This window comes from Anolis sagrei, chromosome 3 (genome assembly GCF_037176765.1).
Source record: "Anolis sagrei isolate rAnoSag1 chromosome 3, rAnoSag1.mat, whole genome shotgun sequence".
In the NCBI taxonomy this organism is placed as follows: Eukaryota; Metazoa; Chordata; class Lepidosauria; order Squamata; family Dactyloidae; genus Anolis; species Anolis sagrei.
The window spans coordinates 180,198,285-180,225,616 of record NC_090023.1 but is presented as its reverse complement, the minus strand read 5'-3'; the positions used below and the strand labels follow the sequence as shown (position 1 = coordinate 180,225,616).

Below are 27,332 nucleotides of genomic sequence, written 5' to 3'. Positions count from 1 at the left end.
AAAGCGGTATAGAAATAAAGTAAGTAAGTAAGTAAATAAATAAATAAAGGCCAAGGCATCCCTTACAAAGACTACGTAAGTTTCTTGCACTGTTCTTGCACAGAGCAAGAAAAGGGGGGGGGGAATTGTTTGGGATTTTAGATGGCCATATTAATTGTATATTTTAATGAACCAATAGGAGGTACAGTGCTGATAAGTGGCATGTAGGTCTGAAGCAATCCTGGGAGAGTAGTGAATAAACTCAGCCTATTAGAATTGACTTGATAATGGATCCACAATGGGCTGTTAGATGATAGTAACCAATATTTTGGTTGTTTACCCAGTATCTATATACCATATTTATGTACCATTTAGAAATCTCTAATGTTTTCCTAGCAACTAATTTCCTGCCATTAAAGTTTAAACATTGTTAGGATTTTTTTATTACATTGAAAATGGCAGTGCAACAGTGGCAGTAAGTGTGCCTTATAATACGTATCTGTGCCACAGAATATTATTTAACTCATTTACATTACAAAAGCCAGTATGGTCAGTCATGTTCAAAGAACTAATATAAAAAAGGCAGCTAGATAATTCCTTGAACTTTTAAGAAGTGTAAATATTTCATAACAACATTGCAAAAGTCACGTATCTATTTGAAGATATTAAGCAGTTTAGCTGAAATGATACAAAACATCCACAAAATATTGAATGAATTCAGCAGTTTTGAAATTCTATCTCTTGATCCAAACATTCTTTGACATGCCCTAGGAAAGCATGCACAGCTCCATAAGTTACATATTTGCCTGCATAGATTATGATTAATTGTGAAATATTCTGTGAAATCTCTCTTGCCTCCTCCTTCTGTACCCCTCCCTATCATAAATTCCACAATAAAGAAAAAAAAGTGGAATGGAAACAAGAAAATAAGATTATATAGTTTTCAAAGCGTATAACCTTTCAAACTGTTCCACAGGGTCACTGGAAGAAAGGTTGTTTGTTTCTTTCAGTATTGGTGTCTGGGGAATCTTTGCTTTCCATTTAGATACTAAGTTCTCTTTTACAGGTGCAAAATCTGAGCTGAAATGGGCAGTATTTTTCAGAATTCCAGCCTCTGACCTCTATTTATGAAGCAGGGGGTGATTGTAAATTGTACCCCAATAAAGCAACAGGAAACTGCAAAACTGGATATGCTGAAAATCTTAAGTTTTATCTCCAAGTTTTAGTTCTGAATGCAGTCCATACTAAAAAAATATATCTTCAAACAGAATATTTTAGAATTTCAAACAGAATGACTTAGATGACTTTGGCCATAATATGTCTAAACAAAATTAAAATGACCACTGCAGTGCCAACATAAAAGTCAAGGGTAAAACAACTCGTAGCAAGAGCATACTGCAGAAAATCGTGTTGGCGGAGTGGGGTGTGTGTGTGTGTGTGGTCAGATACAGTTTTCTTTCTAGTATAGTGTCATATGTTCTGCAGTTGATGGTGGTTGGTGATGGAAGGCCCCCACCTTAGAAATTTTCAAGAGGGATCTCAAAACCTGGCTTTTCTGACGCGCTTTTGGAGAGTAGCCATATTATCATACACAGTTGCTCCCCCTCAATGGTTTTTGTCTCCAGAGTATACTTCTCTACCTGTATGAAAGTCTATATTTATGACCTCATTCTTTTATGAGTTTCTCCATCACAAACAATCTGTTCCATCCCTATCTCATCCTGATTTTAGTATTTTTAGTATCTTAGTTTTTATCTTGCACATGATCATTGTTATTTTATTTTATTGTGGATGATTTTGTTTTATCATTTTTTGTGCTCATATGTTGTATGTATTTTACCATGTTGTTATTGTGTTTTGGTTTTATTTTATTGTAATATGCTGTTGGGCTTGGCCTCATGTAAGCCGCCCCGAGTTTCTATTGGGGAGATGGTGGCAAGGTATTAAACAATGATGATGATGATGATGATGATGATGATTATGTAAGTATTAGTTCTAAAGGGTTTAGTGATTTATAAGTAAGAGTCATGAAAGCAATTAAGAGTGGAGGTATGCAAGAGATAGGTTGAAGCTGAGTGTTTCTGGCTATAAGGAGCGAGCCTTAGAACTGATCTTTGGGAGAAAATTATTTGTTTTATTTTGGTGGTAGATGCTGCTGGTCCCCCCCCCCCCCCAGGTTTGTTGAATTTTCGGTATCTTGACCTGTCTCCTGTAATCTTGGAACCCTGGAACCTTGAACCTCTGGACTGGCTTTAGACTATGGTATAGACTCTTGATCCCTGGACTTTGGTCATTGAATTCTTGGCGTTTGACCACTGGACTGAACCTTTGACTACAGAGTTATCTTGAACCTGCAACAGTGTTTGCTATTTTTGTTTATTCTGTGGCTGAGTGCTATCTTGATGTTTTATATTTTGGGCTATTAAAACAGCCAGAAAGTAAGTGCTGTTTTAATTAAATTGTTTTATACAAACTGGCAATGTGACATATAGGTCCAACTCTGCCTCTTTGCATATGGAAAAAATGCAAAAGAATGTGAACAGCACTCATCCAAAGGGGTCTGGAATGCACCTGTAAGAAATGTCAATTGCATTATGTACCATGTGGAGCTTGCTAGGAAAAATGTTTCCACATTAGAGCACTCATTATGAGGGCTATACAATCTTCAGGGCCAAACCATTCACTAGGCAGAATGAAGCAAGTGTCTAAGGTGCTACATGATGCCAGACAGTCTATTACACATTTCATTATATTGGAAGATCTGTTTTGTACCATATAAAAAAGTTTGTTTTATTCAATTCCAACTCCAGTTCAGGTGTCAACATAACTGATTTTTGCAGCTGAAGTGGGAGATATTTCTTCGCCTCAGGTAACAAAATGTCATAGACTGGGCTTGAAAAATATTAAACTCTATTAACCCATAGAGAAGCCTCAATTGTCTTCATAGTGTCAACAGGAACCACCAAGAATGTATAAAACCTGAATGGAAATTTGTTGTCCATCCAGTAGATAATCTTATTGCATAATTAATGGTGCCACCGTGGTATGGGGTGCCACAGTCTGATTTTATTTTTAATGAGATGCTATATCTGAAATTATTAATAATATATGAGCTAGAAGAATATACACAAGGATCATGCATAAAGACAATGTTTGGATTTGGCTTGCAGGGGGAAAAAAAGAATGTGCTTTACTTTTGTGGCTAAGAATCCACTCCAGCTGTAACAACTTTCCCCTCTGCCCCCAAAATATTTATTCAGTTTTGACATTATTATATTATCTCTTGTTGTAAATATAATTAATCATTGCTCTCACCTCTGTAGGAAAAAAAAACTTGTCCCGAGAGACCTGATCTCTCTTGCTAAGAAAGGTAAGAACATGAACCAGTCTTAACTGCCTTGAGTTACCAGTTGTGGTCAAAATGAAATGTGAAGCTGGAATCTACAGAGGAGAAATTCAAGGTATATTTGGCAGATAAAACATGATGATATGAAATATTAATAGAATGCCATGGAGAAAGATACCGTACGAGCTACATTGTTTGCACTGTTTATGTTTCATTGAAAAATATGATGCGTACCCGCTGCCAAGGGGAGACTTATTTATTTATTTTCAAATAGCTTTGCTATCTCAACTCAAGGATGATACACATTTAATGCTGTACATTACCTGATAGAATCCTTCACAGTTTCAAAATCACGGCTTTTTCCAGGGGAAAAGCCATCAGAAAGACCTTTAACAGTTTGCATCAGATAAGGAAAACTAAATGGCTCTGCTTACAAAGGCTTGCAGCAAGTGCCGAAAACCAGAATTCAGAGAGTCTGTCCCTGCTCCTCTCCAACTTATTCACCCTTTGATACTGCTGACTCCCATGTCTAAGGTCAAAGAAAAGAGCAGCAGAAAAATGGAGGGAGTAATAGAAGTACTGAATTATCTTGCAGAGGCAGATGAGTGAACTGAAGCACAGAGGAAAATTAAAGAAAAAGAGGGGTGGCGGGAGTGAAATTACATGGTTGCTTCCTACTAAGTTCTCCCTAGAAGTTTTATCACTAAGAGTTTGACCTCTTTTACTCAGCTCAGTAACTGAATTCATTCCCAGTAGCTCCTACATATAATAGCCGGACTTCAGCTGTGAAAGTGTTTGGGGAGCGGAGCTGATATGAGCTGGCAACTCCAACAACATTCACCTCACTCCTGTCTAATGTGTAATGAACCCTTTTAGCAACTGAAGCATATCATACCACTATGAAGAGCAAGCACGTTCAGGCAATTTTATGTTGGACTCAGATGATCAACCATTTCAATCCAGAATTATGAATGCAAGGATATAATGAAAAAGAACCCACAAGTTCCTTTGAATACATTTTGAACACGAGGAGACGGAGGGAATGGTTAAGCAGAAGATGAAACAGAAATGGCCATGAAATTGAAGTTGACACTCCTGGTTATATTTCAGTACCTCTAGAGGGCACTGAATAAAAGAAAATAGAATGCCAGGAACTGATGCAGCCACAGCATACAAATTATAATGCAGTATTAATATAAGTGTACGATATCACAACCAAAATCTGCTTTGCATTTCTTTTGTGATTCTTTTTTTAACTGATTCACCCTATAATCCTTTAATCCTTAACACAACTGAAATGAAGCTGAACTATATGTAACTGTACCGGCTCATTCATCACATTATCCCTTGCCATGCCTTGCATCACCACGCATCTCCCCTATTGTCTACACTTTTAATGTGGATTCCTCAGGGAAGGTATTTGCTACTAATATATCACTGTAAAATGAATTTGCTGGCTGAATTTATTTTTAAACAGCAAATTAAGCTTTAAAAAATTATTTAATGATTGTCAGCAGTTATAATAATTACCATATTTACTCAAATCTTGTGCACAAATTGAAACAGCCCTGCCCTTTTTGCCTTGGAAGATGATTTCACTATGTTTGTGTTCAAAGAGTGGCTTGAGTTGATGGGAGATCTAGTTCTTTTGAGGCAATGTGCAACACAAACTAAAAAACACTGAGGCCAGAGAGACCAGCTACAGTTGTTCCCTTTACAAAAAGTAAAGTCAATTGATCTCAATGCTCTACCTATATTTACATCTTTGTTATGATTAATTTGCCATATTGTTGCCAGTTTATTCTCATTGTCTGGACTTAATTTCTTGTTTCTCTATTACTTTCCATATAATTCCCCTTGACTATACTCTTTGGATTTTTGTATATCAATATTCCTAAGTATTTATCTTCTTTAATCCTAATCTCAATCCTGAGATTTTCCTAATCTTCAATTGTTCTCTTGGTGGGGTATTAAGACACATTATCTCTGATTTGTTAATGTTAACATATAATCCTGATAACTTTTTTAATTTTTTTAATCACATCTTTCACCATAGATAATGGTTGACTTGTAATAACAACAGCATCATCTGCAAAGAGATTTAATCTCTTCCTTCTCTATTCCTTCATTCTCTATTTTATGATATTATGCTTTATCTTGATATGTTTTATTTGGTTTTGTTTTGAGTTTATCTTATTCCATTATGTTTTTAGCTCTATGCTCACTGGGCTTGTCCTTTTGTAAGCCACCCCTAGTCCCTTCGGGGAGATGGAGGTGGGGTATAAAAATAAAGTTGTTGTAGTTGTAGTTGTTATTATTATAACAACCACTTCTCATTTACAAAATTATTAGGAGTCTCAAGTATGCTTTCAGTAAACTTAAATATAATATTCGAAATGATCAAACTGTACTTTCACAAGTAACAGTATTATTTGGGAAGCAGAATGGCAGTGATGCACAGGAAATCCTCTCTTTTTCCTCTGGGCCCTTCCACACAGCCATATAATTCAGAATGTCATGGCAGATAATCCACAATATCTGCTTTGAACTGGATGATCTGAGTCCATACTCATGTTATAAGATACAGTTCAATGTGGATAATGTTCAATGTGGATTTTATATAGCTGTGTGGAAAAGGTCTCAATATCTCTCCCTTTCCCCACTCTAACACATGTTTTAAGATCCAATTGGGCACTCACATATCCATCAAATTATCTCAAGTCTAGAGATGACCAAGTGTTAAAAAAAAAACCCTGGTTGGTTATCACAGACAAAGAGACTTGTTGTATCTAATTTTCCGACTAACTTTTTTTTCAAAAAAAAAAAAAAGGTCTTGGGTTATCTGAGTTATTTATTTGTTGTGTCAAAACAAGTTTCATCTATTTTATGTCAGTGAAACAGGAAACAAGAACATATCTGAGTACTCCTTTCCAAAATGACCATTCGCATTAAATTGCTGCAAGGGAGGGAGACATAGCACAGAGCAAGACAAATATTGAAATGCTTTTGAAATGCTTATATAAGAATTCCCAAGACTACAACCAGTACAGTAAAAATGTGAGGGTCAGTAGGGTTAAAATATAATTGAGTAATGTCATATGGGCCATTTCACACATTGTCATCCTAATTAAAATCCATGTATAAAACTCTAACATTTGAATGTGACATATATTTGCAGACACTGTTATGCTCGTAAGATAGTATAGAAAGTCACATTTTCTTCCATATAAATTTTGTAATGGTCCAATATAAGGTAAAGGTTTTGTGGAGAAAAGGTTTTAAAGTCTGGTATAATGATGTAATATATTCAAGTTGACAATATATGTCACCATCACATTAAACATATTCACATATAATGGTGGCATCAATTAAATTTCAGACATAGTGAATGCATTTAGCACTTTAAAGAGGCAAATACTGTTCACTTAAGTAAACAACTGATCATTTACTTGCTTACAAGGCAGACTTATGCATATTTAAATAAATCTCATTATGTTCAAAGGGCTTTATTCTCAGATAAAAGTGCATAAGATACAGCCTGTGAGCATCACTTTTAATTGGTACATGTTTTTTTGTGATATACTCATATTCATTGTTGACCCTCTCACCTTACTTAAAAAAAACCTTAGTCAACATCGGTATTTAATTTTAAAAAGCACAATACAATACAGTATTATTAAAAAATAATATCATTTTGTGTTCTATGTATTTACTAAGAAAGAAAACATACCTGAACTCTTTAGGGTTACTTCATTCCCTGTAAGAGTCTGTAGTTTCATTGTCATGAGAGTCATTCTGTAAGAAATTATTAAAGAAAATAAAGGAAGTGTTGAACAAAATTACAATTACTCTTATACAGTGCATATTTTTGTGTACAAGTGTATGTGTATGCAAAGAATTCAAGCAATACTTCTGAAATATTTTTAGGTTGGATCCAGCTGTAATTTATGAAAAATACTGGTTCTGAACTGCAATGTGACTACACAGAGTAGCTGTAGACTGCCTTGAAGGTGATACAGAGATCTCACAACTCAGCCAGTTTCAGCATAGCTAGGAATGGGGCCGGATTTCATCCTAGCACCCCAATCCCACCCCACCAGACAGAAAATGGCAGTTATCTTGATCTGCCAGTTCTCTACCTCCTGGTTTGCTCCCATGTGACTACGTAGCTTATGAGAAATGAACTCCCTCCCTTCTCTCAAGCTGTTGAGCTCAGTCACATGGAGAGGAACCAGGAAATAAAGCATCCCAGAACTCTTTCTTTTAAGGGCTGCATTGGGGAGCAGGGGAGTTCACAATTGCTGTGGGGACATTATCCTGGATCCTGCATAGGGATCCAGGATGGCTGTCCCCACTCCCCCCAACACAGAGAATATTCTAGATCAGGGGTCCTCAAACTAAGGCCCGGGGGCCGGATGCGGCCCGCCAAGGTCATTTACCCGCCCCTCGCTCAGGGTCAACCTAAGTCTGAAATGACTTGAAAGCACACAACAACAACAACAACAACAATCCCATCTCATCAGCCAAAAGCAGGCCCACACTTCCCATTGAAATACTAATAAGTTTATATTTGTTTAAATTGTTCTTCATTTTAATTATTGTATTGTTTTTAAGTGGTTTTGCATTACAAATAAGATATGTGTCGTGTGCATAGGAATTCATTCATGTTTTTTTTCACATTATAATCCGGCCCTCAAACAGTTTGAGGGATTGTGACCTGACCCTCTGTTTAAAAAGTTTGGGGACCCTTGTTCTAGATCCTGGAGCAAGCCACATATAAGCAATTTACTCTTGGTTAACTCGCATCAGGCTAATAGGTGTAAACAGGCTGATGTGACTCTACACTACATTGTATGGCAGTGTAGAAACTGCCCTATCGCAAGCTTTTAAGGCCCATCTTTTGCGACATGTCCCATTTAAATACAACAAAAATGTCCATGGAAATTGATTTTTTTTCCAGTTTTTTTGCAGTCTGACACTAATAATCACTATAGTCTTTAGACACATACTTTATCATTCATTACCTATGAACCAAATGCCCATTGTATGGCAGTGTAGAACTGCCCTTACTCAAGCTTTTAAGGCCCATCTTTTGGGGCACATCCCACTAAATACAACCAAAATGTCCATGGAAATTGATTTTTTCCAGTTTTTTTGCAGTCTGACACTAATAATCACCATGGTCTTTAGACACATACTTTCTCATTCACTACTTATGAATCATATGCCCATTATTGCTGGATTTTAAAGTTTACAATGGTATGCACATATATTTATTTGGGAGTAGGTTCTTGCACTTATGAGTAAATGTAGGAAGCTTCCCAAAGCTCCTGGTGGTTACCTTTCCTGATAATACATGCATTTCAAAGTCTGGAAACTTGATTAGTTTCTATGGTGAGGATGCCAGTTGTTTTCAAGGCCGAATCCAAACCTGAGGGAAGATCACCAATCTTTCTAGAGCCTCCTGTATATCTGGATTTGATTAAAATTGGAGGGTATATATGGGATTGGGAGATAGAGAAAGAAGGAAGACATGAACTAGCAGAGCTTCATGTCCCCATTAATGTTTATGGAAGAATACTGCTGACTTCTCTCCATCTGAATAAACATGCACTGAATGTGGCAACAATCACCAAAATTACAATATGGTTACAGGGAAAGTGCCTTTTCTAAACTGTATAAACTGTAGAAAACTGATTATCTTTTTTGAAAATCAGTAGCTTAAAGTTTGCTCCCTTGGGCGTAATTCCACATACTGCGAGGCAAATCAACTCAGAACTAATACAACAAAGATTTTTCAATTATTATTTTAAAGACAGAATAGAACAGAAGAAGGCAAAATAACTTAAACAAAGAAGTTGTTCAGAGTGAAAATGCAAAGAAAAGATTAAATTATATTTTACATGCAAAGCCTTGCTGATAACTTGCTTCCCAACAGTATTCTGAATGTATTAGTTCTTATTTGATTTCTCCCCTTCGTTTTTGTTTCACACTGTTATTGTAAGTTCTGCAGTACTCTTATGAATGCAAACCAGTTTTTAAAGAATTGCATTTGTATGGATTTTTCTGAAAGGTTCCACAATGTCTTGATAATTTTCCTTTTTTTTTTTTTTTTGAAATTTGGGAACTGTTCCATTATCCTGGTGGAGGCCACTAGGGGGTACTAGAGAGAGAAGGATAATCCATTTTAAGGGGATGGAGGGTGGGTTGAAGGAGGAAAACCATTTTCCCCTGTTTTCCTGTTAATTCTCCCACCAATATCCTCGTTGTGGAAACAACCTTTGTTTATGACATGGGAAGGAGAGAGGAGGAATAACAAGAGAAATTGGGGAAAATGGCTTTCCTCCTTCAATTGCAAAAATGGACTAGCCTTCTCTTTCTAGTGCCCCTGGTGGCCTCTGCTCTAATAATGTAATAGTACCAAAATTGAAATATTTCTTTTCTCCAAAGTACATTGAACTTTATTTACCACCACAACTCCCTCATTATGGGAGTTGTAGTTTGCTGAGCCACCAGCACTATTTGTCCAGTAAGGGTAGTGGCATTGTAAAACTACAACTCAGATGATTAAATAGTATTGAACCATGGCAGTTAATTAATTTATTTATTTACTGTACAGGGTGAGGCAGCATACACTGGGCCGAAACCGTATAGGGTTTTGTAGGTCAACACCAGCACTTTGAATTGTGCTCAGAATTGGATCAAATTAGGTAGGTGACGTCCCCCATTCTCCATTCTCTGTACACTAAGTAAACCAATTTCTGATGTTTGTCATGACTCTTGCCAGCATAGCAGGCGTTATGTTGGCAATTTCTTCCTGGATGTTGGTCTTCAAATCTTATAGGGTCCTTGGACGGTTCACATAAACACGGGATTTTTTTTAAAAAAAACCATAGAAAAAAACACAAGGGGCCAAATCTGGAGAGTGGGCCGGCCACTCCAAATTTGCTCGAAAATTTGCCCTGTCTCTTGTCCCTGCCAAACTTACTTGTGATGAAGGCGGGATCGAGAGCAGGGCCTCCCCAGATGATCTTAAAGTCCTCGACGGCAAAAGCACGCTCCTCACTGTTCCAACACATGATGGCGACTGAACTGTGCCAGGACAAAACTTTATACTCCCACCTCTCAAACGAGACCACTAGCGCTCCGCTACATTTTCAACCAACCGAATGGCGCGCATTTTAAAAAAGAAAGTTATGCTGCCTCACCCTGTATTTGCATACCGCCCTTCTCAGCCTATTGGCGACTCAAGGTGGTTTACAACAAATCAGTATACTTAATATCAAAAATTAAATTAAAACATAAAAACAGTATAAAACCACAACTACACAATAAGACCAACATCAGTAGCGTCTCCTTGTTAAAACATTGTCCAATTCCATCGTCTAGTTATTTCATTTCTCTGTGGTTGCCCCCCGACTTTGGAACACCCTCCCCAAAGACATTAGACTAGCACCTATGTTGGCAGTCTTTAGGGAGACCTGGCTATTCCGATGTGCCTTTCCGAAATAGGATAACCCCCAGCACTATGTCCCAGAAGCACTTTATTAGAGTTTAAGACTCTCTGCACATTGCACTTGCCCAGAATTCCAACATACCACCTCTCACACCCAGCACTTTTAACCTGTACCCATCATTGGCCCGGCCCTGGTTTTATTGCGTAATAGTGTAATGTTTTGTTATTGCTTATGTTTTTAATTTGCTTTGTATCGTATTGTTATTGTCTGTTGTTGTTGTGTTGAGGCCTTGGCCTTTGTAAGCCGCATCAAGTCCTTCGGGAGATGCTAGCGGGGTACAAATAAAGTTTAATAATAATAATAAAATAATAATATGTCAGTTACTCTACATTTGTAAATGCTTGCTCAAACACTGAGAAGGCCCTGTCTCTTGTCCCTGCCAAACTTACTTGTGATAAAGGTGGGATCGAGAGCAGGGCTTCCCCAGATGATCTTAAAGTCCTAGTTAAAGTGCTGTCAAACAGTATTAAATCCATAGTATTGAAGATGCATCCTTAGCCTTGGGGCATTAGCTATCAAAGGTCATGCAGCATAAGTGTCCAGAATGAGCTATATTTACAGTCAACAAAAGGCATTGTTTTTATCACACCTTAATATATACAAATTCAAAAGGACTGGCTGACATTTCAGTGGTTTCCAAGTTTCCGTAACATCTATGTTCCTGAGCCATATATGAACACAGTTATAGTTTTGTAGACATTCTTTACCTTAGAGGCAGCAGGGGCTGCTTTCTAATCTATTCAACGAGCACATTTAAACCCTTGAAAAAACAATACACTCAAAGAGGCCTGGGTCGCACTATCCTGATAATGTAATAGAACGGCCATGAAAATGTAAACTGTAGCGTGGATTCAGTTGTTTCATCTAAAGTAATCACAGCAGGAAGATTGGCCCTAGCATTTAAATTTTTATTTTGTTTTTGCAATGCTGCCTGAACACCAACAGAGCAGCTCACAGTTTTTAAAAATGATGTGCAATCACCAGCACTCTGGAAGCATTCATAAGGCTGCCATCATTATCAGCAAGTTAATGAGAACACTCAAACATATTTAAGCAGCTTGTTTGGGGAAAAAAGCTCACTTGAAACAATGCACAGTTCATGCTCTTGATCTTTTATTCTCATTAAAACAGTGATCAAGAAGAAACTAGCAGCAGCCATGAGCATCCAAAAATATTTTGAGATGCTGCAATTTAAACTCAATGGAATTTTGAGCATGATTTGATTTTTAATTAATAAAATGGTCAAAATAAATTTCTCTTCTGGTACTAGCTCTATTCAGTCCTTTATTATGTAAGTAGAGAGAACCCAGTACATGAGTTCCAGCCTCTATGTTCTCAAATTCCCCATTTAGATTGCAAAAGCCTACAAAGTAATTGTAACAGTGTTCAACTGAACATGTCTATAGTCTATAGAACTTAATGAGAGCACATGGTCCCCAAATGCAGAGAGCTTTGGTCACTGAGATGCAATTATTGTCAGAAATTGATGAGGGAGAACTCAAGTGTGGATTCCCCAGTTTGGAAAAACAATGTTCAAGTAGAAACAGTATTCTCCTTCAATGTGACTCTGCAAAACAACAGGGCATGTAATGATGTTGGTCAGTTGTGCTCTGTTGACTAAAATCTATATAACTTTCTGAATACTGCACTATTTTAAGAAAATATTGGCAACCATATGATTTGATCAATGAGCTCACATAAAAGGATTGCCTCCTACTGTTCCTACAGCTTTATCTTTTTCTCAGAGTAACCTCCGTGGTTTTTCCTTCTCCTTATCTCTGTGGGAAGACCTCTGATTTGGTGAGGATATGACAAGTTCATTTCCTTTCAACTTGTAATAGTAGATGATCCTAGCTCTAATGCAGTGTGCAATTGATCCGATTAATCTAAAGATGGCAAATAGGGATGTGCCAAGTAAGGATGACACAGAGAGCAGAACCAAGAAGCTGGGTTGTTGTAGGTTTTTTCGGGCTGTATGGCCATGGTCTAGAGACATTCTCTCCTGACGTTTCACCTGCACTTTGGCAAGCATCCTCATAGGTAGCGAGGTGCCTACCTTGCTACCTCTGAGAATGCTTGCCAAAGTGCAGGCGAAACATCAGGAGAGAATGCCTCTAGACCATGGCCATACAGCCCGAAAAAACCTACAACAACCCAGTGATTCCAGCCATGAAAGCCTTCGACAACACATAGAACCAAGAAGCTCTTGTGGTGCTCTCTGCCTGGATCCCTTGAATGAGAGAGAATGTGTCATTCTTAAGATGATTAAAAAATAGTGTCCACCCAAAAAGGGCAAAGTCTTAAAGATTTTATTAGCAAACTACAGAATAAAATTAAATCCCTTTTGCTTATGCGGTCAGTGGTTCCCTTGATGTATGGCAAGAACACATAGGGAAGCTGATGAGGAAACACAACATACAAACCACCTACAGACCCACCAAGAAAATCCAACAAATGCTACGTTCAGCAAAGGACAAGAGGGATCCTCTCACATCTGCACGAGTCTACCGTATACCATGCATCTGTGGACAAGTCTACATAGGGACCACCAAACACAGCATTGCCCAAACATGAATCAAGGAACATGAAAGGCACTGCAGATTACTTCAACCAGAGAAATCAGCCATAGCAGAGCACCTGATGAACCAACCTGGACACTGCATATTATTTGAGAACACAGAAATGCTGGACCACTCTCACAACCACCATGTCAGACTACACAGAGAAGCCATTGAAATCCACAAGCATGTGGACAATTTCAACAGAAAGGAAGAAACCATGAAAATGAACAAAATCTGACTACCAGTATTTAAAAAACTCAAAAACTACAACAGCAAAACAACAGAGAGTAAACAATCAGGCACATCAAATCACTCTCAAAAAAAGATTCCCCCCAGGCACTTCCAAGCCATTAAATGCTAATCAAGGTGGTCAGTTAAAACATTCACACCTAGCTCCAGCAGACAAGAGTCCTTTGTCCCATGCTGGTCATTCCACAGATATATAAACCCATTTTCCTAGTTCCAACAGACCTCACTACCTCTGAGGATGCATGCCATAGATGCAGGCGAAACGACAGGAGAAAATGCCTCCAGAACATGGCCCAGACAAGCCTACAACAACTCATACTAACTATGAATATCAAGTTCCTTTTGCAGAGTTATCCATCAGTATCAGATTCATATTAGTATAATTTTCTCTTTTTTTACAATAACCTTCTTGTATGCTTGGTGATTTTTTATTTGTATTGAGTTATATTGCGTTTAGGTTTGCATGTAAACATTATCTTTGTGATAAATCTTGCAAACTGAGTTTGAATCTCATTTGCTTACACAGGGATGCCTCGTCTCTCTTTATAACATACAGTGGATAGAAGGTGAGGTTTTGTTTTGTTTCTTCTGGAAGCAGCTTGACCTATTGATTAGACTGGTTAGTCTTTCGTTTCCATTTTTATGAATGCATGGTTCTTATGGAGCTTTGAATCATTATGAAGAAATAGGAAGGACAAATGTGTAACAGCTTTGATTTCCAAAATAATGTTCAAAGCAGTGACCCTCCTCTCTGGTCCAGATGAGACTGATCAACTGGGTTAGATTTCCATAGATACTGTAATTTTACTGCTATCTTGATTTAATTTCTGCTCTGGGGGGAAATATTAGCAGCAGCTGCTGGATTTGTAAAATCTCATATATGCTGCTTAATTCTAGCTGGTTAAAAAAGTAGAAACTATTCTTTAAGTAAATGATTTGAATATTGTGGATAAAAACCTCAAGGAACCATGAAGAATGATTTCCAAAGAGCAGACGAACATTATCCAATTATCTCTTTTTCTAAGGCCCTTTCTAAACTGCGATGGGATTCTGATTATCAAAGCAAATAATTCAGATTATCTGCTTTTAACTAGGTTATACAATGCCATATAATCAAGTTCAAAGCAGTTAATCTGGGTTTTATATGGCAGTGTAGAAAGGGGCCTATGTCTATTGTCTACACAAAAGCCAAAAAAGTAATTTCATTTTATAGGTAAAAACGATAACAAAATATTGTTTCTGTAGCAATCTCAACTGTCACGAAGAAATCATTTAAGAGGCATGAGACATAATGTTAGCAATGTGAAAACAGCTGTCTGGTTTACTTATATGTCAACAAATTTACTGGAAAATGCAAACTAAGTACTCAGCGTGAATCTACATCAGGGCTGCACAACATGTGGCCCGGAGAGTGGGGGGGGGGGGGCACATGTAGCCTACACAAAAAAGTTGGTGTGGCCTGCCATGGGATGAAGCAGCAAAGGGACAAAGCAGCAAAAGCCCAGCTCTGCTACCACTATCTCCATGCTCCTGGCATATAGGGATTCCTCCCATGACCCATCCCCTTGCTACTGCACCTCCAGAAAGAGAAATTGAGAGAGGGGAAACTAGCCGGAGAGCCTGGACTTCTGGTCTTTATCTAGTTTTTTTCTCTCTCTGCCTTGAGAGATAAGATGGGGAGATAAAAAGAAGGCATGTATACCAGGAGGAGAAAGTGATGGTGGTTATTCCCTGTTCCTGGCACAAGTGGCTGCTTCTTCCCATCTCTCATTCCCTTTCTTCTATACCTACAGAAACAGAAGAAAAGAGAGGGATGCCAGCTGGAGAGCCTGCACTCCAGTTCCCAAGACAGAGAGAGAGGCCGGATCCTAGATCTGGAGTCCAGCGATGGGGTCACTTTAGGATTGCCCTAAGTTGGAGGCAACTTGAAAACACACAACAACAATCCTAATTAATAGCTGATTATACCCTTAGTTGTAAAGTGAGATACTTATTTCAGCCCTTTATTATTGCAAAGTTGTGCAGGCCTGATCTACATTGTAAAATTAATGCAGCTTGACATCATGTGAACTGCCATGGTTCAATGTTATAGAATCTTGGGATTTGTAGTTTGCTGAAGAACTAGCACTTTTGGGGGGAGAAGGCTAAAGACCTTATAAAACTACAATTTCCTCTGCACCCATTGAGAGTAGGCTTCTTAAAAGAAAGAAAAATTGCTTTGCCTTTGTGCATTGTAAAGATATTCTCCAATTGTCCTGATTTATTTTAATAAATGTTACTGATATTATTATTTCCAAAGCATATACATTATAACATAACCACCAATCAACAGTAGTAATTTTACACTTTCCAATAACAGTAAAACACATGTGTCCCATTTGAAACTCTACATTGAGATAATGTCTTACAATAATTTGTCCTATCAAGCAATATATATTTATATATATGTAAATTTTACAAAAGTATCCCAAAGTTGCCTAATTGTACAAAATTTATCATAATCTTTATCTTCTTTCTAACCATATATTTTAAATCACTCAGCACTACTATAGATCAGTCTTTAAATGTTCTTTCTATACATTGTGTAAAAGGCTTCCAATTATTTTTAAAACACTGTATTGTTTTATTTCTAAGAAGACATGTCAGTTTATCAAATTCTGCAAAATTTAGCAGTTTGGTCAAACATTCATTTACAGATGGGATAATACTTGTAAGCCGGTCTGAGTCCCTCTACGGAAGTGAGAAAATCAGGATATAAAAGTTTTAAATAAATAAATGAATAAATACTTTCTTTCCAGTATCGGGCATAAACTATTTGAGCAGCTGTTATAGTGTTTTGAAAGAAAATAATATTTTCTTTGTTAATGAAATCATTTACCAGTCCTAACAAAATTATTACTGGTGAAAACAGTATATTCTGTTGTAAAATTATTTGGATTGTTTCTTTAATAGCTGCCCAATATGCATGGGCTTTATGACAGTTCCACCACATGTGGAAAAAAGTCCCTTCTTTTCTCTTAAATTTCCAACATTTATTATCCATTATTTTGTTTTTATTCACCTTGGCAAGTTTTATTGGAGTGATGCACCACCTGTGAAATATTTTATAGATAAAAAACTTTTTTATGGTAAATTGGTCAAAAGCCTTGGGTCATAAAATAAATATGATCATTTGGGAAGGAACATGAAACAAAGGCAAATGAATTGAAAGAAAACTTCAATTGTTCTGATTTAGAAGGGGCAGTCCTGATTAATCCTCTGTCATCCCACTTTCTCAGATGCTTTCTCTCTTCCTTCCACTTTCCTGCATTGTCCTCATCTTACTTCAATTGTGGCGATCTGTTCAAAGCACAAACCTACTTTGTACGCAATTACTCAGCAGAGGTGAGCGGAAAGAAGGGGGACAAAAACTATTCAGCCTCTTCTAACTTCTCTGTTCTTCCTCATTAGTAACTTTTGCCATCTTGGCAACTGTCATATGGTCTGCAGTTGATGGTGGTTGGTGATGGAAGGATTAGTGTGAGTATTGGTTCTAGAAGGTTTGGTGATCTGTAAGTGGGAGTTCCTGGGTGAAAGCAATTAAGGGTGGAGGTATGCAAGAGATAGGTTGCAGCTGGGTGTTTGTGGATATAAGGAGTGAGCCTTGGAAGTGATCTTTGGGAGAAAAGTATTGCCATATTTTGGTGGTGGATCCAGCTGATTTCTCCCCAGGTATGTTGGATTTTTCGGTATCCTGACCTGTCTCCTGTACCTTTGGAATCCTGGAACCTTGAACTTTTGGACGGGCTTTTGACTATGGTATAGACTCTTGATCCCTGGACTTTGTTTATTGAACTCTCGGCATTTGACCATTAGGCTTGGGTAACCATGGAAAAATTTGGTTCTAAACTCGTTTCGTTTTTAGGGGGGCCCTTGCGTTTCGTTTTTTTTAAAGAATTCCGAAATTTTCCTTTAAAAAAGTTCGAAATATACGAAATTTCGTAAAATTACGAATCGATTCGTTAATGACGGACGTGATTGCGCAATATGCTAAAAAACCCTCCAAATGGGACAGGGGGAACTTCTGAAGCTTCCCTCTCCCTCTGTTGTTGACTGTTGGTGTGATAATTTATTTTTTATCACTGATAAAACAAAAAAACCAATTTTGAACCAATTACAAAACAATTACGAAACAATACGAAATAAATTGGAAAAATTATTTCGATTTTTAATTACTCCTCACAGTAATCCTGCATGGCTCAATATTGGATCGTAAGCTAATTTAAATACGAATTAATAACGAATTATGAAGTTAACGAACGAAACCGCCCAAGCCTATTGACCATTGGACTGGACCCTTTTCACTACGAAATTATTTTTGCTATCAGTTTTTGTTTTTTCTGTAGCTGCATGCCATCTTTGTGTTTTATATTTTGGACTACAAAAACAGCCAGCAAGTAAGTGCTGTTTTAATTAAGCTGTTTATTTAAACTGGGAGTTTTGATTCATCTTTACCTAAACAAGATAGAGCCCTAGCAACGTGACAACAATATACTGATGTTGCTCAGTCATGGTGTCCTATATTTTTGTGAAATGTTAGAGAGTCTGCGCAAAATATATTGATTATTTTCAAAACATTAAAAATCCAGCATTAATGAAAATAAAAATAGGATCCTGTTTATGTTTTAAAAAAGCTTCTCAAACCATTTCCATTTTACTATTTGATTCAGGATTTTTAAAGTGCATAAAATAACCATTTTGGCTGTCAATATAAAGATTTTGACATTGCCTAGATTATATTGTCTTCTTTTTTTCTATAGAATTAACATCTATTCCTGTCCCTAAAGCAACACCTATAAATGTGCAGCAGTGTTCTTTAAATGACCTGTTCAAGGATGCACTGCAATGAAGTTCTCTCCAAGAAAAGAGGTGTCTCTAAATATATCTAACAGGACTAAAATTGTTCTGTAGCACTATAGCCTCTTGAGATACTACAAAGCAAATTCTTGATGTCACTTCTTCTGTGTTTTCTTAAATGAAATTCAAGGCCAATAAAACTCAAAGTCATCATTAAGGTAACATAACAAAGAATAAATTGTGCTTTAGATGAAGTCAGAACATTTTAAAAGTTATGATCATGTATTTTTGAGCCTAGACATAATTGCCCATTTTCTAGCTGTTCACACATACTTCTTAACACGTATGGCTAAATGCCAGCTGACAACCATACCTTAATTATTCTAGTTTCTGCTACACATAGCAATGAGGTGATACTGCAGTTATGAAGGAGCAGGAAATATATAGCAAATAGTAGCAAATTGAAGGATTATGGGAAATGGGTCAAAAGATTCAGATTTCCATAATGTATGCACTTCATAGGTGTGCTGAAGAACTATGCCTTTTGATGTGCCTCAAGAATCTTATTTCTCACTTTATCCTATTAGTTCAGGTATGGGCAAACTTTGGGCCTCCAGGTGTTTTGGACTTCACTTTCTACAGTTCATAAGAGCCAGGAAACTGGCTGGGATTTCTGGGAGTTGAAGTCCAAAACATCTGGAGGGCCAAAGTTTTCCCATGTCTACCTTAGTACATATAAAAATAGCACATGACACAGCCATGGACACTTGCCATGTAAGGCTAAACCAGGGGGAAGGCATGTAAACATTGCTTCAAATGTAGCAGCACATCCAGAAACAAGTTATCCCTTTGTGAATCTAGTGTAAGAGTAGAAGAGGGTTGCAACTGAATTTGGTAGAATGCACTTATAGGGCCTTTCTATACCTGTCTGAAAATGCAGAAGAAACTGGAATAAATGAGGGCAAGAGTGGCTAAATGAAATTTCATGAAAATGTGGGCTGATTCTGATTGACAGTAGAAAAACATGAGTTACAAGGGTGTGCTGAAAAGCTGATTTTGCTGGAAAATATACATTTTTGGATCACTGTATATCAATGCAGTCAAGGAAGACACATGATTTCATTCATATACCCTAGTGTGGACTGCTCCGGCATATGTGCACATTTTAAAATCTCAAAACAGTTGATCTGGGCTGTAAACAAATGTAGCCTAGGACACACAAGTGGCTAAATGGAAGCACAAATGGATGTTTGCTTTACTCCATGTAAGGCTAGACCAAGGGGAAAGCATGTAAACATTCCTTCAAATGTAGCAGCACATCCAGAAATAAGTTATCCCTTTGTGAATCCAGTGTAAGAGTAGAAGAGGGTTGCAACTGAATTTGATAGAATGCACTTATAGGGCCTTTCTACACCTGCCCTAAAATGCAGAAGAAGCTGGAATAAATGAGGGCGGAAGTGGCTAAATGACATTTCATGAAAATGTGGGCTGATTCTGTTTAACAGCTGAAAAACATGTGTTAGAAGGGTGTGCTGAAAACTCGATTTTGACTGGAAAATATGCTTATTCAGATCACTGTATATCAATGCAGTCAAGAAAAACACATGATTTCATTACTAAACCCTGGTGTGGACTGCTGCAGAATATGTGCACATTTTAAAATCTCAAAACAGCTGATCTGGGTTATAAACAAATGGAGCCAAGGACACACAAGTGGCTAAATGGAAGCACAAATGGAAAGCAATTACATTGAGAACTCTCAGCAACCATTCCTTCATTCTTATCTTTATGAAATTAAACAGAGCTTGAATTTACAGTAGGATGAGGAGAGATAATAAGAAATAAGCTTGTGTTTACATTTAGATATTCACATGAGCACATATGAGGTCCAGCACATCTTGAAGAGTCATTTTTTTAAAAGTAAACTTCTGCCAGATGTTCCCATCCATCTTGCAGATTTCTAAAATTTGCTATAAACAAAGGTGTCAAGACAGTGGGGAACCATTTATCAGGGATGATGGGTCTTTATTTGGACATGCTGTTGGGTTTGTGACTTTTTGCCCCATTTATTTGTCCCACATTTTGATACTGTCCAGAAGCCCCCATAGAGTTACAGTAATGCAGAACCTGACTATTCAAATATTGTAATTACAGAGCCCTTTTCAGACCTTTGCATTCAAGTTATTCACTCCAGAGGGATAAGTGGGTGACTTTGAGTACCTAGGGATTATTTCATATATATGGGTTGCTGTGTGATATCTAAGCAGCTAATTCTAAACAGCTGTGTCTCCCTTCCAAAGTCTTCATCTTCCCAAATGGGTAGTTTATCTAAAAGCAGAGGCAGGCACTGGCAGTAGGTCAACAGTGAAGGACCGCCCTTAAATAAGTGACATCAAAAGGTCATCACTTTGAGAAACAGAGGGACAGAGGCACAATCTCTTCTTAAACAATTTAGAGAAGTAGACCTTGGGTGAGAATCAGGGTCTTGAAAACATTCAGGTACAGGACAATGTCAGGCATTCTTGTGTCATACTGGACTGGCTCTGAGAGATGGTTGTAGAAAGAGTTGTCATCTGTTCCTATCTAGAGGTCCAGATCCAGAGAGTAGAACTGATGATTCCTGTTCAGTCCTATGACAATTAAACTGTGGGGTACAACACAGTTTAATCTTATCTCCCATGCACTTCAATAATCTATGAAGTTGCTTGAAAAAATCACTTGGAGCTTCAGAGCTCTATTTTTTATTGTCGTTACAGCCAAAAGAGGCTATAGAAGTGCTGGACCAATGACTTGATGCAGTAATTGGCTGGATGAGGGCCAATAAACTGAAACTGAGTAATGATAAAATAGAGGCTCTGTGGATTGGTAGCTCTTGTGTTCAGGAATTGGGGAAACAACTGACTATACAGTGGAACCCCTACATACAAATATCCCAAGGTATTTGACAGTACAAACTGTCACTTGGCCTGTGTTTGTTTTAACACATATATGCCTTTTTGACCTACGAACAGCCCAGAAGGAAAGCTCACATGAGAGTACAGTGCCACCTCTGCCCTCTTCTTCCTCTTGGTTCCTCTGCCCCCCAGTCTATGGTCCTTCTCTCCCACAGCTCAACCAGCTGGCCTGTCTGTCTTCTTTTTCTCTTTCTCTGTCTGCCTCCCTTTCTCTCCTTGTGCCCTTGTGGTGGCAGTGGTGAGGCTGCTCTCCCTCTCACTCCCTCTCTCTCCCTCTCACTCCCTCTCACTCTCTCCGTCTCTCCCTCTCTCCATTGGTCTCCCTCTGGCGGAAGAGGAGGAGCCACCAAAGACCACAAACAGGCCCTGCCCTGCACTGGAAAGTGGGGGAGGTAACAGAGATAAGCCAAATAATGATCTCTGATATTTTCCCCAATTTCATGCTAAATCACTAGACCAGCATATATGAACATAAATTTTCTTGTGTTTGGAGCATACATAGACTCTTTCTGTCTCTGATTGTATGACTAAATATTACAGTACCAGTGCTTGGTTTTATAAGTCTACCTTGAAATTTTAAATTAACATGACAACATTTTAATTTTATAGCACTATAACACACTACCATGTCAGGGTGTTATTGCATTGTAATTATGCTTCCATATATTGGTTTTATAGCACAAGGGGACTTTTTCCAACCATTTTCATATTAGAACTGCACTTAATGGCAGTGGCTAGAAGGTTCACTCCTCACATTTTAAAAAGCATTATGATATTATAGTGTCTTACTACTTACAGCATGCTTTCAATTAATTGCTTTTTCTCTAATATTTGAATATTTTAAAGCAAAACTATAGCCAACTATGATTTTAGTTAAAAAAGATAATAACAGGGAGACCAAGAGTACCCTTCATACAGTTACAGCCATAATGGTTATAACAAATGCCTGCTAAACTTAGATTTGCCAAATTTTGTATGTCACGGCTCCCAGAAAACTCCAGCAAGTGTTAGGAGCAGCATAGCAACTGGGTACCACTGGTCATTCCAAATAAAATAAGCTTCCCCTCTCCATTGCAGATGGAGAGGGGGAGGGGTTTGTCCCTGCACCCCAAAGAGACAAAGTAGTTACAGCCGGAACTACCTCCGCAGGGGGCGGGGCTGAGGCCCTTGCTAACTCCCTGCCCCAAACCATCTCAGAAGCGGTTTGACTTTGGATCAACGAAGACCGAGGCTTGACTTTGGATCAACGAAGACCAGTGAAGATATCCAGGTCGATCTCTGGGGCCTGGCAGGGTGGGGGCTTTGCTCCCTCACCCCCTTGTCGTTGATCCACATTGGGCCTCCACTCTCTAGGAGCTGGGTTTTTGTTCGTTTCAGGGAGGGAGGTATTGTTGGTAACTGTGAGACACTTTTTTCCTTTGGTTTGGTGCAGCATGGTGCGCGCCGCCCGCCGCTTTTGTGGGCGAGCATCTCTGGCTGCCACCAAATTCATTTCATACCAAATTTAGGACCAGTCAAAGTTAACAGGTAACAGTTAATAAAGTTGCCCATATTCAATCCAATCACTTGTGTGGTCTCATTATTTCAGGAGGTCAACGGACAATGAACATAGTGCCATCTGATTAAGAAGAGCACAAAAGAATTGCAAGGAAAATAATGGTATTTGGAATGAAAACATAAAATAGTAAATACAGTTGAAAAACAATACAAGTTCTTTTATCTAGTTTTCTATTCAGAGAGGATTATCTAGCCTAATATTCAATTATATCCAGTCTATTTGTAATATGGGCACAACTGGGTGAATGCCATTTCTTTCTTCTTGCAACCTAACACAGATCTCCAAATCTTCTCTGAAGGGCTGACAGATCCTCCAGAAATGGGAGAATGACAAGTAGGGGCTGCCCTTGAAGACGGCCCGGAAGCTCCAGCTAGTCCAGCGCGCGGCAGCCATGTTGTTAACCGGAGCGGGACGCAGGGAGCACACAACGCCCTTGTTGTCCCAGCTCCACTGGCTGCCGATTTGCTACCGGGCCCAATTTAAGGTGCTGGTGTTATCCTACAAAGCCCTAAACGGTTCCGGCCCAAAATACCTTGAGAACCGCATCTCGGCCTACGAGCCCACGAGGACCTTGAGATCATCTGGGGAGGCCCTTCTCTCGGTCCCGCCTGCCTCACAGGCACGCCTGGCGGGGACAAGAGAGCGGGCCTTCTCGGTGGTGGCCCCCCGGCTATGGAACTCCCTCCCTGCAGAAATCAGACAGGCGCCTTCCCTCATGGCCTTCCGCAAGGGCCTGAAAACCTGGCTCTTCGAAAAGGCCTTCAACTAAGTGCTATGTTTTTGGAATGACCACCGGAATGGACTATGACTATGAGATTGATTATGACCCCAAACAAGACGAAGCGGATTTTTAGTTTAATTAGTTTGTGTATTAGTAAGATGTTGTGTTATGGTCTTAATCTACTGTAAACTGTTGTCTTCTATGTTCTGTACACCGCCACGAGTCGCCCTCGGGCTGAGAGTGGCGGTTAACAAGTGCAAATAATAAATAAATAAATAATAAATAAAAGGCCCAATATAGGAGCAGATGTTCACTCATGCCACAGTCAAAGGAACCTTTGTACTTCACTACTTTCATATATGAGAGCCTGTGAATATAGAAAATGCCCAAAAATGTGACTGCAAATTCATTTCTTCAGCTGAAATGATAGGTTATATTGAAAACCTTCAAATACAGTTTACAAGGTCAGGGACAGTATCCAGTAAATTAAATCAATAGCACAATCACTGTTTTCAGTCTTCTTCCAAGATCTGGAAGTCTTCAGCCAAGTTTCTGGTGTTAAACCAACAAAGTAAGATATAATATTGCCAAGAACTTCTAAAATATGTGGCTAAAAATGAACTCATCTGGAAAGACCTGAAATATTTTATTAATAGTTGGTTGAACAGCTTATGGGATTAATCTTTTTGGTTTTAAAGTGGATCATTTTTATTACAAAGCTATAACCTGCACTAATGAATTGAGCTATGCCCATTTATGAAGGAGTGATAAGTCTCCAAAGCTTTCCGCCTTCTCCACTGAGAGTAAAATTAAACTTTGTAAAGAAAACAATTGTTCTAATTCTTCTTAAACCAGAAGAGAATAAAGTTATTTCTCAGAGCAGAAATTATAGGAACTGAAGAGTGTGACACTTACTGAAGTTGTGACATTAGATTTTAAAATACTCCAAAGACTGGATTACTGTAATTCCCACTTAGTGAAGTTTACACAAAGGCTTCCTTGCCAGTTGCAACAGACTTATAAGTGTGTTTGTTTATGGGTCTGAATAATGTATTGTCTGTGTTGTTGTTAAATTGATTTTTTAGAAAGTGTTGTTTAAAGTCTTCAAAGGACACTGCATTTTGTATTGACTTTAGTTGCTTTCATTTATCTCTTCTTTAAGTTTTTTTTTAAAAAACACCCTACATATGAATGTCTTTAATGAGTATTGTTTAATATCATACTTTTATATTGTGAGCAGGGTAATTGGCTTTCACCACATTCCTTGATGGGAATGGTCATGTCTTGATATTGAGAAAACTCTATTCTCTTACCCCATCCATTTGGATGTCAACATCCTTGGCCTTTTGAAGGAGAAAGCCATTACTATTCAGGCCATAGAAGATTTTAGCAAAAATCAAGATATGGGTCCATAGACTAAGCTTGTATGATCTGCCCTTATTTTCTGACAGTGTTGGCCTGTTGGAGGATATGTTCATTACTTCAATGTGGTTCATAAGAGAATCAATGGAGAGGTAAATCATGCACTTCAGAACGGCTTGGGTTTTTACATTCCACACCCAGTAATCACTTACCATTAGCCTGAACTTATATAGAAAAGAAATACAAGGAGTTGTAAGATATACAGAAGAGACAATGTGAGCACCTTTTTTTTTAACCTCACCTTTTTTCTTCTTCCCATTTTTTTGGGGAGGTGGTAATTTTTAGACTTTCTTTGGACTTCATTTTTTAACTGTTTTCTTATTACACTATTTTTCTACTTTCCTATCTTTTCTCAATTTATTCCCCCACTTTCCATGTAACTATATAAACGCTTAATAAAAAAATTAAGGAACAAAATATGGTTGCCACCAGTCACACATCACACATCTAAATCGAAGTCAAGCTCCTGCTACAAACGTTGCAACATGTTGCGGTCAATGGCATTCACAGCTCAGGTGGCCAAGTGATATCTTCTTGCACAAACGGCCCATTTTGTTAAACTGTGCGAACCAGCATCTAATCACCTTTCCATCTGGCGTGAATTCTAAACACACGTTGCATGGTAATCATGGACTTCATGCTTTGAACCTGTAGGACACAGAACATCTTCTCCTGCTGGTTGCAGCCATTTTGCATTGCCAGATGCGCAGACGCTGCCTGGTGGTCACCCATGCAATTACCCTATCAGAGAGGCACATATGAGTGTGGAAGAAAACTTGAAGACTTCCCATTCACATTGATGTAGATTTTATATGTGTACGTTCACAAAAAGCTTTATCATGATTTTTTTTAATCGGAGCATTCGTTTGTAATAAACCTGTATTATGCTAAATTCCATTGTTTCAATGGTTCAGTTCTGGTCAAAAATACAGGCTGGCTTTTAGCCCAAGAAGGCGAATATTAAGAAGCTGAACTGATGACCTCCTTGACACTTCCACATCATTTTACACAATGGATTTTCTAAACCTATCGTGATCTAACTATTCATCTTCTGCAACTTGATTACAATTGCACACACAGATTTAAAACATCTCATTTTAAAGTGTTTATCTGAATTTCATAGTCAGTAAAACTACAATCATTTGAAATCCTCTGAACAGATATACCAGTATATGCCACTTAAAACTAAATCAAATAATGTGATGTTCGAAATGTTAAACATGTAAGTTAAATAGACCAAAGAAGATTTGACAGTGTAAGAATCAGTTAAGCAAATGAAGAGCTAAATCCCACTTAAGAGTGGACTCAGTGAATCAATTATGGCATAATAAGTCCGTCCTGATGTAAGTTCATTTATTCAGTAGTTCTACTTTAGTTCCTACAGTACTAGCAACTGGATATAGACCATTTTATATAAAGGATACAAGGGAAAATGTAATATTCTACTATTATTCAAACAATTAAAGTTATTAATATTTTAGGAGGCAGAAAAAGCATTCTGTAGAGTTCAACTTTGCCTACAGCATTTTTATATTAAAAGAAAATAAACTGTACCTTATTTGCAAATCTTCACCACAGTTCTGTACCATTTGAATTTGATGGCCTGAAAACAAGCAATACATATGTTTTTAAGTCTTTTGTTTATATTTTATGCATAATTTTACACAAAGAGAGAGACTCACACATCTGCTTGTCCCCACTCATTATTACAATGTATTATTATCAACTTTTCCTCCAACTCCTAGAGGCATAGTGGGTTGTAAAAATAACATTTTAAAAAAATCTGAAAATGTCCTGGCACATATTGTACACTCTTTAATAAGACAAATAATAAGGAGATAAAGCTTGAGGCATTTCTTCATAAAGTTTGCATTTTCTGAGGAAACATTTGTCAATTAAGCACCCAGACAACTAATGCAAGATTAATGTATCAGACACATAGATGTACACAACATGACTAAAATCCTCCAGGGCTTTTCACTCCCATATAAATCTCATAGGACAAAATGTGTTCACATCTGCAGTTCCTACATTTGCATTTCTCCAATATCATTTACTGATATTAAAAATGGAATTTACATCTAGATTGCATTTGTTTCTCCGGTCACTGTTACACAAAACCAAACAGAAGTACATAAAACAAGGAAAATCCATAGCCCTGGGATCAATAATAAAGCTAAACTCTGGAA

At 37.9% G+C, this 27,332-nt stretch overlaps 1 protein-coding gene across 4 annotated transcripts in view; it reads right to left on the bottom strand.

Moving 5' to 3' along the window:
- PCDH15 (protocadherin related 15) overlaps nucleotides 1-27,332 on the bottom strand; it is a 1,134,710-nt gene that overhangs the window by 687,640 nt on the left and 419,738 nt on the right. For all 4 annotated transcript variants that reach the window (XM_067465706.1, XM_067465711.1, XM_067465710.1 and 1 more), the window contains exons 5-6: nucleotides 26,698-26,746; nucleotides 7,056-7,120 (exon numbers count right to left, since the gene is read on the bottom strand). The gene's annotated coding sequence lies outside the window, so the exon portion shown is untranslated. The remainder of the gene's footprint in view (nucleotides 1-7,055; nucleotides 7,121-26,697; nucleotides 26,747-27,332) is intronic.